Source organism: Passer domesticus, chromosome Z, assembly GCF_036417665.1.
Source record: "Passer domesticus isolate bPasDom1 chromosome Z, bPasDom1.hap1, whole genome shotgun sequence".
NCBI lineage: Eukaryota > Metazoa > Chordata > Aves > Passeriformes > Passeridae > Passer > Passer domesticus.
In genome coordinates, this window is record NC_087512.1 from 53,695,076 (window position 1) to 53,710,821 (window position 15,746).

Sequence of the window (15,746 nt, forward strand, 5' to 3'; positions counted from 1 at the left end):
CTGACTTTTGACAGCTGTATTCTCTAGGTGCTGGAAACACCTTTGCATCAGAAAGGTATTTCCATACATTATAGAGGAGTAGTGGGATGATTGTCTCTCGTAATTAAGGGATGACTATTACGTGTATCTTAAGAGAAGTTTTATTGATGCATAGCTATGCTATTGTGATTTGTTGTCTAGACACCTTCCATCCTCCCCACAGTCCCCTTTCCTCCTGCCCCATATGGTTGCCAAGACACTGCCTTGGTAGTCAGGACATGCCCCTTGTATGGGGCATTTTGGGAATGGAAAAGCTTGTTGCTAGGGGGTGCAGCATGGCAACACCTGACCTCCAGTCAGGTTACAAGAAAGCAGTCTCTACCGATAAACAGCAAGGAAGAGCTGACTGACAGACTTTGGGAGGGACCAGGGCTGGCTGATGCAAACCCCCAGGGGTATAAAAGGTGGAGCATTTTGTAAACACACTTGTGGCTGCTGGGTCACCAGCACCTTCCGCACACTGTCCTTTTTCCTTATTCAGGCTTGGTTGTGTAAGATTTTTAATAAATCTTTCCAATTTTTTTAAGTGAGTGTCATTTCTCACACACATATCGTTGTTACATGGAGAAACAACTGTGGGAATGCCTACAGTTTGACCACAGGACTGTGCATGTATGGGAAGAGACTTTAAAATACCAAAGCAGATTGTGCTGCCCAAATCATCTTGTCTGAGAACACCATGGGCTGGGTACTCAGTGGAATCCATCCCGCAGTTTACAGCAGTGAAAGCCTTTTTTCACCAAGCCTGAGCTCTGACTCCTGTAAAGTGTGTAAAGCAAGAAAACAGGAATGCATTTATTCTGACCACAACTGAGTCTTCTTGGCTACATCTAGCCAAGCATCTGAATCTTTAATTTCCTTTTTTTTTTTTTTTTTTTTTTTTTTTTAATTTCTTACTTTTCTGCTACTGCTTCCTTTCAAGAGCATGGAATTCCAGCAATCTTAAAAAGTAGCTGTGTGTGAATTCTCAGGGGGAAAAAAGTGATCTTCTGCATAGTTGAATACTACTTCTGAGTTCACAGACAGGCAAAAAATCAGCAGTCTTGATGGCTCAAGGAAGAGAAAACTTCTTCCTAATTTTATCTTGAGTTTGACTGCCGGGTAAAGACAAGCACTGATTGAAGCCCATAAAGAATTCATAAGATATTAAGAAAAAGATAATTATAAGCTTCCTTTTTTTTTCTTCTCTTTCTAACTGAGAATTCAAAATTCTCAAAATGTCAAGTAAACCGTAGGAGAGTGATCTCCATATACTGCACTTCCCTGAGCTATACATCCCAAATTTATGTATACAGACGCTCAACAGTCCTAACCATGTGAAGACAGGGGCGGGTTGGCGGGGGGGGGGGGTGGTGGCGCGAGTAAAAGCAGTTTGGTTTTGTGTGTTTAACTACATTTCTAAAAACAATGAATATTTACATAAAACCACAAGTACATCTAAGTGTTAGGAATTTTTCCAATCATTTTTTGAAGAAAATGTGAAGATTTTTGTTCTGCACAATACTGCATTGAAGTAGGTTCACATTGGATGAAGGAGGACTTCCAAGTGCTCATTCTGTCTCCTTGAAAACTGCGCATATATTCTGACCCTTAGTTTCCTACCATTAAATGTGTGCATTACCACTTTCTTGTTTTATGACAGATTGCTTCCTTTAAGAGCTTGTGCTGCCAGAACTTTATTGTCCCTACGAACATCGATTCCATGAGAGACCCTCAGTATTTTGTGAGGTGTGGCTGGTCAACTTGGGTTGACTCTTCCTCAATGTCTTGGCCAAGCACAATCCATGTGCCAACTAATTTCATTCTTTAATTTTATTCCTATTTTATTCTTTGTTCTTTAAACTCTTCATTCCTTCTATTTTGAGCATTTTGGTACATCATTACCTGTCCTATTCAGCTATGTGGACTTTCCTATGGAATTCCTAGAAGGTTTTATTTTTGTGGGGGAGAAATGGTAAGTGTTTGGTCTCTGCCACCATTATGGTGACTATCAATTGTTTGTGTCAATTTCTATTTTTTTTTAATAATATCTTTCAAAACCTCATTTTCATGCAAATTTGAGATGAGATAAAACATTTTGCCTTTGTAGATCCTACAAAAAAATACCAAGAACTGGTAACCTGCAATATGCCGGGGACTTTGTACAGCAAACATCATGAACAAATACTTGCTTCAGGACTGAAGTGTTGCTTCTCCTGTTGACACTCCCTAACTTTTCCCCAAAGCAAGTACTGCTGGTATCTGAGGGTTTAGTCTCAGCTTGCTGATAGGACATCTGTTCTGACTACACGGGGGAAATTGCAGTCTCCCAGTACCATTGTGTTTCCTCACCCTCTCGGCCCCTGTTCTGGCATTCAGGATGTCAATCACCTGCCAGGCTGATTGTCATGTTCTCATTTCCTCACCGGGCAGGTTTACCGAGAGCTGTGAGAGGGATTGTTGCTGTGTCACTGGCTGCAGGGCTGATAGCCTGGGCACAACTTCACAGGGGCTGTCCACAGTGTTTTCACAAAACTGCTCATTGTTAGAAGTGCCTTCTTTGAGAGCAAGACGTGATAAAGAGGTGAGCATACAGCACGGAACAGGACTGATAGTCAGCCTGACAAGTAAGGACTCTGCTGCTGTCCCTGCAGTGCTCCTATTGAACCTGTGCTCATGAGACTGTTATTTTTAAAATGACATCTGGTGGGTCTTTCTCTTGTGGTCTGGCTTTGCTTTAGTAGTTTCATATGACTTCTGCAAGACTAAATATGTGTATGCAAATTTGTTTTATTTAGCTCGAGAACTAACCACACATTCAAAAATTCTTAAGGGCCTCATAATGACTGATTATAGAAAATAAAAAGGGTGAAAATAAGGCTAAACTAAAAATACTTAATGGCTGATGCAGAAGAAGTATGAAATAATTTCTCTGACTCCGTTTAATATTAGTGTAATGATTGGGGGGTTGGAACTAAAATACAGCTGCCCAGAAACTTGAATGAGGACTTAATCTTGTTCCTTATATCTACTATACTTTCAAGAGTGAACAAAGTTCATTAACAAAAATACCTGATTAAAAGTATCCATCAAATATAGAGTTTGTATTGCCAGGTCCAGATACAGATGTAGATACAGATAGATTTATAGATACACATACAGATACAGAGAGGTATCATAAAGAAATAGATCTACTAATTTAGTTTCATAAAACTGGACTTATAAAACCATTAATTCCTTTTGCTATTACTAATTAAATGCCATAGCCATAGTTACAATCCATGTACACAAATGTGTTCACATTTACACCTCACATCAGGTCCAAGGAGGGTAAATAAGTCAAGGAACTAAAAAATATTATTTATACCAGTATCCTGAATGGCAACCCCATACTTTGCTTCTGCTAGGAAAACACACATGGACCTTGATTTTTTTCTAAATTGTATGGGAGGAGGTGCACATTTTATAGCTATACTTTTAACTAGACACACAATAAATTGTGTCCGTAGGAAACAGTCTTGATTTGGCTTTGAATAACTGTACATGAATAATTTCATTTATTGTAAATAAAATGAAGAATTGTATAATTGTTTTCATTCCTTTTTAAGCATGACATATATTGATACTATGCTGAGGTATTCAGATATTGGTAATTCCATAAATTAAAACCAAAACATTTGGGCCTAAGATGGTTATTATTAAAAAAAAAAAAAACCACCAAACTTAGGGATCCAATGTAATTTAAAAATAAATTTCCATTCAAAATTTGAGACAAAACCATTGAACCACATTATCTCTATTCAAAATCTGTTGCCTTTAATTCAGTAAATCACTCCGTAAAACTAAAAAGAAAGCAAACAAAGTCAAACAAAATCCTAAAATATATCCTCAAATATTTGTGTACATTGTCTTATCATCTGTCTTTGCAGGAGGAATATATTTCTTGTATTTTTTTCTGAATACATAAAAGATGTTGCATTTCCATACAAAGCAATCACCTACTTTTCAGTTTTTATTTTTAATGCATTACATTGTTGAAACTTTGGACAGAAATAATGTTCTAGTCATGTGAAATTACAGAATATTCTGAGCTGGAAGGGACCCACAAGGCTCACTGGGTCCTATTTTAAAGTAAATGGCCCTTACAGGGGTTGAACCCACAATCTTGGTGTTATCAGCAGCAGGCCCTGACAAATCAGATTCAAGCATTTACTAATTTTTTGCAAATAATAACCATATAGAACATTATTTTGCAATTGAGATTATAATCATCATTGCTGTATTTCTCAATTGCAAGTACATTTCATAAAGCTAAAGCACTTATTCTTCAGTTTGTCCACCTAACTACCCACTCTGTAATTAAAAATTAAATTAATGTTATGGATAACTAGTGGTAGTCAGGGTCTATTGCATACAAAATGGCAACACAATCAAATGTTTCATGTATTGACAGTGATTATCCATATCTAAGAGTTCTTTATAGCTGAAACTTCTTGAGAATCAGATACCAAAGGGACAAGGCACAGTAAAGAATTAAGCACATAATGAAAATACCAACAAGTCCTCTGGGCACTGAAAGAAGAAAAGAAATGGAAACAAGCAGTTCTTTGAGTATTTTGTAGCCAAACTAATGAAATGTACATGACTGTATGTGGGATCAGAAGACAATTTGTGTGGGTGGCATATTGTTAATATAAGTGGAGTTTAAAATTTAAATCAATACATGTCTTCCTTTATAGGAAGATTCAAGAGAAAAAAGTAAATACAAAATATACAAGAGGATCAGTGGTGCAGGATTTGAATCAGGATCTTGAGCTTGTTCAAGAACATTTAAAAATATTTTCCTGTGTTTTTCCTACAGAGGAGTTCTGTGAGCATATCTATAAATAAATATAATATAAACATTTTTAAATCCACCTGTCAGGTAGATGTAATGAAGTATCAAATAGAGAGGCTGTGGAAAATGCAGGGTGGACTTCAAAATGAGAGGAAGGACTGGTTTAATTACTCTCACTGCTCATGACATGGTAAACAGATACAGGTTAAAATAGCAGTGCTCTACTTCTGCAGTTACACAGCAACCATTGTAAACCATTGTGTATGAAGTAAACATTTTGGGTTAACGCCACACCTTTAGCTACTGTGAACACTTTTAATGGGTCTCAAGCTCAGAAAAGAAAAAGCTAAGGGCAAAGTGCCCAAAAAGCACACAGTCAATAAAGGTGTACAGTACCACTTCACTCTGAGAAATTAAATGTATACTGCATGTGCAGTTACTTAATCAATGCAGGGGAAGAGCAACCATCTCTGAAAAGTCACCTGAGATCAAATAAGAGAATGGTATTTTCACTTTCCTGTGAAATGGAAGGGGAAATTGCAGAGGTGCTTATCTTACACTCCCATGCTGAAGGCATTTCAGAGAGGGGTTCCCCCGGATTAGTGCTCAACTGACTGCCCCATAGCTGCTGCATTGCCAGAGCTGCCACCCTGGGCTGCTCTTTCTCTCCTTGAATAAACATGTGCTGTCCAGGAACAGTGAGCCAGAGCATGTGGGGATGAACAGGACACCCAACTCCAAAGTGCACATCTGACTTAAACCAAAATGCCCATGCCAGGGCATCCACTCTGACTGAAGTGCAGAGGGAATATGCAGGACTGGACACGTGAGGGGCCCAGCTCTCTATTTTCCCGAGCTCCTCTGGGAACTGCCACATCTCCAAATGTCTCCACTTAACCAGAGGCTATGCTATTTGCAACACTTCCCTTCACAGTGATTCCCTGGGATAACATATCTTTAGCTACATATCTGAATAATTCCTGGTACCTGAAATGCATCAGCTGTTACCGTGTGCCTAGGGTTACTGATTATTACAGAGACTGGTGGCTACCACACTGTGTCTGCACAAATACAATGTCAATGAAAAAAATCTGCATTTTGGTTTTACATTGTTCTATAAGTTGTTAGCCATTGCATGTTGAATAGAAGTCAGGACAACATGTTTACCCTGGGGGAAGGCCAAGACCTAACTCATTAACTGTAATGAAAAGCACATCCAAGACGAATTTGATTCTGACAAATATAATCATAAACTGTTTTGATGGGATCTGATCGTCTTGTAAGTGGGAAAGTTCAGTGGACTGCTTCCAGCAGTAAAGAAGATTACCCTTTGAATTTTTCACAGAGTAGGACGAAATATTTTGCTAATATCTGCAATACCAATGGAGAACCTACCCTTCTTTTAAAGTGTTGGAATGAGCTGTCAGACAAAATGTAAGTCATCTTAAAAGACAGCAAGAAGTTTGACTGAAATGAGCAACAAAGGCAATGAAAAGAAGAGCAAGAAATTATGACATTTCATCATTACTCTGTGTCTTTTCAACTGTTGAGCAAAGTGACATGGACAGAATAAGAGCAGGACTTGGTAACACATCTGAGTTACCCTAACTTCTGACCTTGTCCTTATTCTGCGTAAGAGTTCACTTCTGAAATAAGGAGATATCTTTGATCTGTTTCTAGCAAAGGGGACGGAACATTTGCTTCGCTTATCACACTTGCAATGGCAAAAGTAGAACCTGGCAAGGAAGGAAGCAGGGAAGAGGAGTTAAATCATTCTAATTACAATTTAAGTAAATAATCAGGAAATCTTGCTGTAATGAACCTTATTATCTTGGTTTTCATTAATGGTTTTTAGTTAATTTAACAAAGGAAGGTTATTTCTCATTAGCTGGTATACCAATTTTACAGTTTTTTTATGGGTAATATAGAATTTACAGACCTATTATAAAATGGGTTTTTCCTACTGGAAAGATCTATAATATATAGTTAAGAAATTATAGAATTCAACAACTTTACCTGCATTTAATTGCTCTTCGTCATTTCTATAAAATAATTTTCTTTGTTTCTGTCAGTATCTGTAGAAATTATATTAATATAGAAAATAAAATGTGACTTAAAAAAGAAAAAGCAATATTTTTTTAATGTAGAACTGATGTAATGAGAAAAAATATGGCATAGAGTTAGTGAGCTGAAGGAATTCATATTCTCATAAAGTGTTTGGAAACAAGCAAGTCTAACATTTTCACATTTCCATCATGTAGATGAGGAAAGTGGAAATAAAAAGTATATCTGCTTTCAAAATTCAGTGTAGGTTTTGTAATTGTGGAACTATTCTTTGGGCTGAACTATATGAATAAACTGAAATGAAAAAATTATTTATTGAACATCCTCAGAAGGTGCTAATGCTAAGCAGAAGAATGTAGGTCCCTGTGCATAGTATCTGTCTCTCAGTTCAAATAGAGTGGAAAGGATTTTTACCTTGAGTCTTGTTTGACTTTGTGTCTAATTTCAGAAAGAGAATTCTGTCTCACCCTTCCCTGTTACACCACTCTGCGTCAAAACCTGCAAATAGATTTAAGTGTATTGAAAAACATCTAGAGCATAGATGTTGCTCTTCTCACTATTCTGAAAATTTAGAGATAGTCTTATTGATGTTACATGAAATGGTGGCTGATATACCATCACTTGTAAAGCAGCATATGTTCTCCATCTTGCCCTTTAGCTATAATGTTGTGTATCTACCTAAAAGCCTGCAAGATGGTGATACTGCAGGATGATTTCCTGTTCCCATATGTTTTACTTTAATAAGAACTGTAGACCACCTGGTTTACCTAGTTAATTTTAGAGACAACCAGGGAATATACAGCTGTGGCTATAGCATACCAAAAGATGCATTAAAGTGAATTATGTATTTTAAAGCCATAATACATGAAGTAGCAAAGAAAATTATTCAGGGAGTTGACCAGCGGCCTAGATTCTAAGCTGTACTACTGAATTTGTGAAAGTTATAGCTTTGGTAAAATGTTTCTGCAGCTGATTCCAATAAATTTATTCTTTTAAATGCATAGGAATTTGACTACTCTGCTACAATATTAATTTAGTATGTTGTCATACAGTCCAAAGATCAGAAGAAAAGTTCAGTAGCCAGTCTCCATGGCCAGCTTCCAAACTACTGCAGTAACTCTTTTATCCATGGGAACAGCTGATGTAATACCAGTTTTCCATTGCAAGGTCAGTTCTACTTTCATCTAACAGAAACTGAAAGCTGACCTGGTCATCTGCAAATGTCTTCTTGAGACACTCTTTCTCTGAAGAGCAAAAAGATATGTTCGAAGGCTTTAGTTTGACTGTGATGAGAAAGTAATCAGGAAAAGTCAGTATAGTTTTGCCAAGGGAAAATTAAGCTTGATCAGCTTGACTGCTCTCTACAATGGAGTGATTGGCTAAGGGGATGAGGATAATGTGCTGCCTGCGAAAAAGCTTGAAATTAATAAGGTTTTGATTCTGCTTTCCACAGAATTCTGATTTGGAATTGGAAATAGGCAGGACAAACAGGCTGTTAGATAGATTGAAAAACAGCTGGACAACCAGAACCAAAGGCATGTAATCAATAGCTTGACACCTGGCTGGAGTAGCTGCTTAGCCAGGAGTCAGTACTGACTTAGTACTGACACAGTATTTCTTCAATAACTTCATCACTGACCTGGGTGACAAGACAGAGCCCATCAGCAACAAATCTGGGAGCGATACTAAATCAGAGGGAGTGGTGGCACTTCCAATATTAGAGCTTCAATCCAAAAGGACCCTGCGAAATTTAAGCATTGGACCAATGGGGATTGATTCCACCACAAGAAGGGCAAGGTTTGCACCTGGGACAGAATAATCCCTTCCACCAACCAAAACTGGGAACCATCTGACTGCACCATCCGTGGTGGGAAGGACCTGCGTGTTACAGCAGAGTATAAAGCAACTGTGCACTCAATCACAAATGCAGAAAAAGTAGCCACACCCTGAAGAGCCTGATTTAGTAGATTAATCTTCTTCCATATAGCTAAGATGAGGCTGTGACTAGAGTACAGTGTGCAATTTTTCTGTTCCAGCTGGATATTGAGGAACTGGAGGAATCCCTGTGGGATATCAAGACAGCTAATGACATGTGACATAGGAGAAGCACTATAGAGAAATGGGATTGGTCAGTCTGACAAAGACGAAGTTGACAGGTAATTTAGTACTATCCTATAACTACCTGAACAGGTGTTTCAAAGTGACAGAATGAAATTCGTCTCTGTAGAAACAGAAGGAACAGCAAGGGGCAGCAGCCATGACTTTCAAGCTGAAAGTTCAGGAGAGCAGCAAGGGGCATAACTGAAAGGGTTATTGGACTGTGGAAAGTCCATGAAATTAACTTAGCCGAGCGAAGTGAGAGCTGGCCCAGTTCTTATACTCCAATAGTCCTTCCTCAAGTAGCAGAAGTTCCTTCCAACCAACATTTCTAAGAGTTAGTGATTCCCTCAAATTCTGCTTTTTGCACCAGGTTAATTTGAGGATAATCATGGATACAATCCTGTCTATTTGTTTTTTGTTCTTTTTTATGTGCCAGGCTGGTGGGGACTGTAATGGTTTTCAGGGTTTTTTCCCACTACATTTTTGAATCAAAAAATCTGAGCTGGTTGAAGAAGAGACAACTGGAATCACTAGGCCAGTTAATATCATAGAATTAAGAACTGTATGACCTCAGGGGGAAAAATATGGTATAATCTAAAAAAAAAAGGAAAAAAAAGGAAAAAAAAAGAAAAAAGAAAAGGAAAAAAAAAGAAGAAAAAACATTTGTAATCGTGGACACAAGGGGTTTATTTGAAAGAACTAATGCATACTTGATACCATGCTTATAAAATATAATTGGATGGAGGGGTAGGTAGCTTCACGCGCAAAACCTTGACTGCAGTGATAGGAAGAAGACTGCGTAATTTGTAGACAGTTAAATTAATTTAAAATTGATTTGAAATTCATGGCTTTACTCACTGTATGGATGAGGAATTTAGTCACAGTGGATTGATGGCATTGTGACACTTGAAAGACACTGAGTTGCTTTATTCAAAATTCAGATAAAAGAATTGTCCTTCTGAAAACAAAACATTATCTGAGTATATAGAACTATTTACTGACAAAAAGGACTACCCTAGCAATTAATGTGTTTTTCCAAAGTATTTTATGGCGTGTAAGAGATTTTAATACAAATTATTCAAAACACAATGTATTATATTTTTTAAAAAGTAAGACAACACACACTCTTCAGAGCTCTACATGACAAAATACATCACTCCTATTCCAGTAAGCGCTATATTTCAGATCACAGAAAATCAATAGAGAAAATCCTGTTGAGAGAAAACTGCAGTAGATGCTAAGAAAAGGAAAGCTCTCAATTTCTAATTCTGACCTTATTAATCAGCTGTGCACTGGAGCTGCACAGTGCACTGGCATTCATACATAATGAGAAATGGGGAAATCACTCTCAGCAGACACATTGCACAAGGAATGCTGGACTATTTTAAAACCTTGCTAATGAGAATCAAGGACTTTCAAGTCCCCTTGCAGAGTTTCTAGTCTCCTTTGTCTAATTGTAATGGTTGGGAGTACAGTGCTCTTCTTTCCTCAGTGATTCTTTTGCAAAGAGATGGGTAGATTCAGATGAAGCAGCCCCCTCTGACTGTTATTTCCTCTTGAATTGAGTGGACAAGTGACAGGAGTTGTGCTTTAGCTTGAGTAGCATTTGTAACAGTGAAACTGGAGGAATATAAGAGCATCAGGAGATACCCTCCCTTGACAATATTCTGAGGAACTGAGCTGGATATATTAATGGATTTTTATTTCAGAGGACCAGCTGCCTTAACATAAAATCATAAAAAGTGTTGCATGCTACTTTTACATGGGGAAAAGATAATTACCTCCATCAGTCACAGAGCTGGAGACTGAATTTTAGCAGAAAGAGCAAAAAAAAAAAGTATTTTTTGGTATTGATAACCACATGGTCACATGCGAAACCTGATGAGGTGTGCAGCATGTGGCTGGGAATGCCTGGGGAGAATCACAGCCAAAGGAACTTGGGCAGTAGTTCCCAGGTGGAGCTGCAGCTGTTGTAGGTTCAGGTTGCATAAAAGTCAGTCTCTCGTGATGTCATTGTGTTTTTCAAGATATCACTAAGTTATCAATATAAAGAGAAGCTCCCACCTAGAAACTTAATTACCACCCCCTTTTTATGGATATTGATTTTCTGAGTTTGTGTGAGAGTGTGATAGGCAACAAAAGCAGGCATGAAAGAAAAATCGCTTTAGTGGGCTTTTTCTTGTGTGACTGTATACCTGTGCTGTGTTCAGGGAAAGGAGATTTTAGGTACATTAAATATAAAACATTACATCAAAGGAATACCTGAGTTGCATAATAAATTTCCATTCTGGAGCAACATTTAAAGACAATCAAACAAATTAAGCATACTAAAAGACAAACGCATGCTAAACAAATTTTTAAGAGTCAATAAAGTAGATGTTCAAAGTACTAGTTAATGAGTTTCTAATCACAGCAGCTCTCAGTGTATTAGTATTCTTCCCTGATACGTACTTCTCTTTTAAAGGAAAACAAACCCACCAATTAAATTGCATACACTTCAGAGGATATCTCATATTCAGAGTCTGTGCATGCCATGTTTGTTGCCCAACCAGCTATGAGTTTGACATATGTGTTATGAATTGTGTCATTTTGAGCACCTGCCTTTCAGTACTTAGTGGCTTTTTCAGTTTCCCGAGACTGTTGCCTACTCACAAAATTATTATTTAAAATATTTAAATTTATATTTACTATTTTTTATATATTTTTTATATTTACTATTATTTAGTGTTCTAAACATAGATGCCATGCTAGTGTTGATTAGGCCATGGTAAAAACAACAGCAACTAACAACGTATTTTGTAGGTACAACAGATATAAGATCATGTTAATTTATTTCTAAAGACAGAAAGTCCTAAAAGGAAAAAATCCTGGAGGAATTTCACTGGTTCTCAATCAGTGGACTGGAAAAGACAGAAGTAATTCAGTGTTGATAAATGCAGCAGTAATGCACACTGAAAGAGAAAAATGTAAATATTAAGTCTAAATTGAGTGTACTAACTAACAGGTACATTGACATTACTGTGGATGGCACTACAATGAGAAGCTGCAGATCCTGCCAAAAGACTGGGGCAGATGCTTACTTGGGGCATTGCTGGTAAATTTAAAAAATATTGTAAGCAAATTGAAAATAGGAAACAAACTTTTAATTAATCAAGTTCTGCTTTTGCACTTTCAGTAACTTTCCTGAATAATTGTTAATTATTTAATTGATTAATTCTCATCAGCTTACACAAACATTGAAATATGAAACCTTTACACTTGTTTCATTGTTTTGTTTGCTGAAATTTAAACTTTATAATCATTTAAATAAATAGTTCTCTATTTTCACAGGTATTTGGTTTTTTCTTTTTCTTTTCATTATTCTATAAACAGTCTAACAATTCATCTATGTTTATTGCATTTTTATATTCTTTATAATTTTATTTTTTTTAATTACATGCAGACTTTTCATTTTAAGTTTGGGTCAAACTATATTTGGATTGAAATGAAACAGAAAAAGAAGTATTAAAAATCAAAGAGTAAATAGAAATACTTACATTTTAAAAAGAGAAGATTGAAGAAGGAGCACTAAGTGGTAGAAGGTAAATGTTAAACCCATATTCAAAAAGGCAAGCAAGAGAATCTGGAAAAGTACAGGAAAGTCAGATGTAGGATTTTATGTAGCAGTTTCTTCTAAAAACCGTTTTGAAGCATGGGAGGAACAGGAAGTCTCTTGGGCACAAACAGTGTGGATTTATAAAGAAGAATTTTTACTTTACCACCTGATTTGCTCCTGTGATTAAGTTGTCACCACCATGTACAGGTGACATTTTTCTAGACAAACTGTAGTCTGGGAGGCCCAGAAAGAATCTCCCAGAGACCAACTCAGAAACATGCTAAGTTTTACACTTAGGATGTAATAGCCCAGAGAAACCTACACTCAGGGAGCTGACTGCATGGCAGCAGACACACAAGAAAGGAGCAGGAGGTCCTGATGGGAAAATTGAAGTCAGCAGTGTGCCCCTGTGGCAATCACCCACCCTGTAGCCCTTATTTTTCATGCATCAACTGGAAGCAGAAAACCAGAATTATGGTATCTTCAGTTTTGAACAGTTTTCAATGAAGGGAAAAAAATAGTATTTGCTCTGAAATAGTTCACTACAGAAAAAGTATTGAAAAATATTTTCTACATGTAGGTATTAAAAAAGATTTGGTTTTTTGTCTTCAATATATCGACATTCACTGCACTAAAATACTGAAAATAATATGTGTATTACATTACATATAATAATAAATGTGTTATTAAAAATAATAAAATCAGTACAGTAGTATATTTCACTAAGATACATTTAAAGCCTGACCTAACATAAAAATTTAAACACTTCCTAACTTTTGGATTTTGTAAGTAGTTATGCAACCTTTAATTTTAATATCTGATTAATTTTGTGGGTATAACACATAACTTGACTTATTGAAATAAATTCTCAAGGTTATAGTAGTTTCAAGTCTTAACTTTAGATTGTCATATTTTTGCATTTAATTTTAATTTTTTTCTTTAAAATATGTACATTTATTTTAAATTAATGTAATAGTGGTTATTTAGACGACTTTCTGTGCATTTAATATCAAAGAGTATATTTGGAAAATGAGAGGGATTCATCAGAATGAGAAGGAGGATTTATGGAGATATGCAAAAACTTTAATTTGGAGAAAAGTACAAACTATTTCTCTGCAAGGGGAGACATGATAACAAGGTACTCAGCAGTCCTCCATGCCTCCATTTCCTCCTATGGAAAGGAGTTTGTGATGGTACCCTCCCTCTTCCTGTTCATCAGTCCTGCCTAAGCATCCGCCTTTAGCCACATTCCCATCATTTCTCATATTCTGGTCTCATGACAGGGGAACACACTCAGACTTCCTCAGCACAACACCCTGTGTTTTGTAGCTTCCCAGTTTCCATTACTTTTTACTTTGTTTCACATGCCTTTCAGAACCAGTCATCAGTTGTTCGGTCACACAAGCTTTCTGTAAATCTTGCCCCTCCTGTGTGAAACCTGTGAGCCACACTCATAAGACTAATGATTTGGAAGCCACTTCCAATCATTTATTTATGTAACCTGCCAGCAAGGGCAATATGATGTAATGAGTTTATGGTATAAAAGTTGCAAGATTTCTCAGATCAAAGCAGTAGCAAATAATATTGTTTAGTCCGTTTGTGTTGTAAGGCGCACATGAAACAAAAGGTATGTGCACTCTTGACCACTAAAATTGTTATTTTGTTCTGACAAATTCCTTGCTAATCTAAGCTAGAGTGTCAGAGTTATTTGTATTTCGTTTGAAATGTTAACTCTGTGTCTCTTGTCACAATATCCATATTGTAAGAAAAGAACATTCTGGGACCAAAGACTGGATGAAGTGTCCAGGATTTTTTAAAGCATGTTGCTGTCAGTCAGCTAATGTTTTTCTTTAATCATGAAGCTCTAAAATGTATTAACTATGCTTGTGATCTGTACAAATATTTTTCTATCATTGTCCAAGAGTGAAGCAAAGATTGAGTGAGACAAGGAGCCACCAGTCATATTGTCTGATTCAGGCTGCATTTTAAATTATATATAAGTGAAATAAATTTTCTTGGCAATTATACAATCCATTACACTGCTGCTTCAGGGTTTTTTTTCCTCTTAACAGTGTCAGAGATGGACCATGATTGCATGTACTTTGACTCAACCACAATGACAGGCTGTTTTCTGGTTAGTCATAGGAGTGAGTTAAAGACTGCAGTTCAAACGTCTATTACTGTCTCCAAGATTGGCAAGCACTAAGTATTTCAATGCACAAGAGCTTTATACTGAGCCAATATAAGATAAATTACCTCTTTGAAAGTTTCATCCTAATGTGTCATAGTCAAATACTAGTTTAAATCTCAAAGAAAGAAAGTTTTTAATCTTGCCAATGTTTATTAGTAACAGTATAACAACTAGATGAGTATAAATGTTCTATATTTCTGTGTATCTTTCACATCCTATGGCAATGAGGTGCTCCCTAACTACTTTGTGTTCTCACAGCACTGTTGTACCAATGCTGCTGACATCCTGTAAAGCCATTTTGAGGTAAATGAAAATGTGTTTGCAAGATCATGCTGCATGGATAAACACACTGGGATTATTTTCATGAGACGTTCTGTCATTTGCTGATTCATATTTTGCAAGTTCACATTTACCATCTTAGAATGAAGCATCGCAAAATCAGATTGGAAAAGGCCTCAAGATCAAGTCCAAATTATGACTAAACACCACCTTTTCAACCAGACCATGGCACTAAGTTCTATATCCAGTGTTTCCTAAAACACCTTCAGAAATGGTGACTCCATCACTACCCCGGGCAGTCACCTCCAGTGGTTAATCACCCCTGTTTTGAAGAAATTCTTCCTGTTGTCCAACCTGAACTTTCCCTGGAGGTGCTTGAGACTGTGTCCTGTCTGGTTGCTTGGGAGAAGAGCTCCACCTGGCTATAGAGAGAGCTGTAGAGAGTTATAAAGTTGCCTCTGAACTCGCTTTTCTCAAGGCTGAGCAACCCCAGCTCTCTCAGTTGCTCCTCAGACCTGTTACCAGTTCCACTGCCCTTCTCTGTAGGAGATACACAGAGAAAGAAAGCAACATAAAGGAACAGAGGAAAATGCAGGGAATTAAAAAGGTCACGACAGTATGGCAAACTATTTTAACTCATGAAATATGCAACAGTCTAAATG

At 36.9% G+C, this 15,746-nt stretch overlaps 1 long non-coding RNA gene across 3 annotated transcripts in view; it reads left to right on the forward strand.

Moving 5' to 3' along the window:
• Positions 1–15,746, forward strand: part of LOC135290894 (uncharacterized) — a 26,396-nt gene continuing 10,650 nt past the window's right edge. For 2 of the 3 annotated variants that reach the window (XR_010353725.1, XR_010353727.1), the window contains exons 1-3: positions 1–55; positions 2,452–2,602; positions 8,956–9,075. This is a non-coding gene — a long non-coding RNA (uncharacterized LOC135290894). Of the gene's footprint in view, positions 56–2,451; positions 2,603–8,955; positions 9,076–14,686; positions 14,814–15,746 lie in introns of those variants that run through there. The other variant, XR_010353726.1, reaches the window with a different exon arrangement.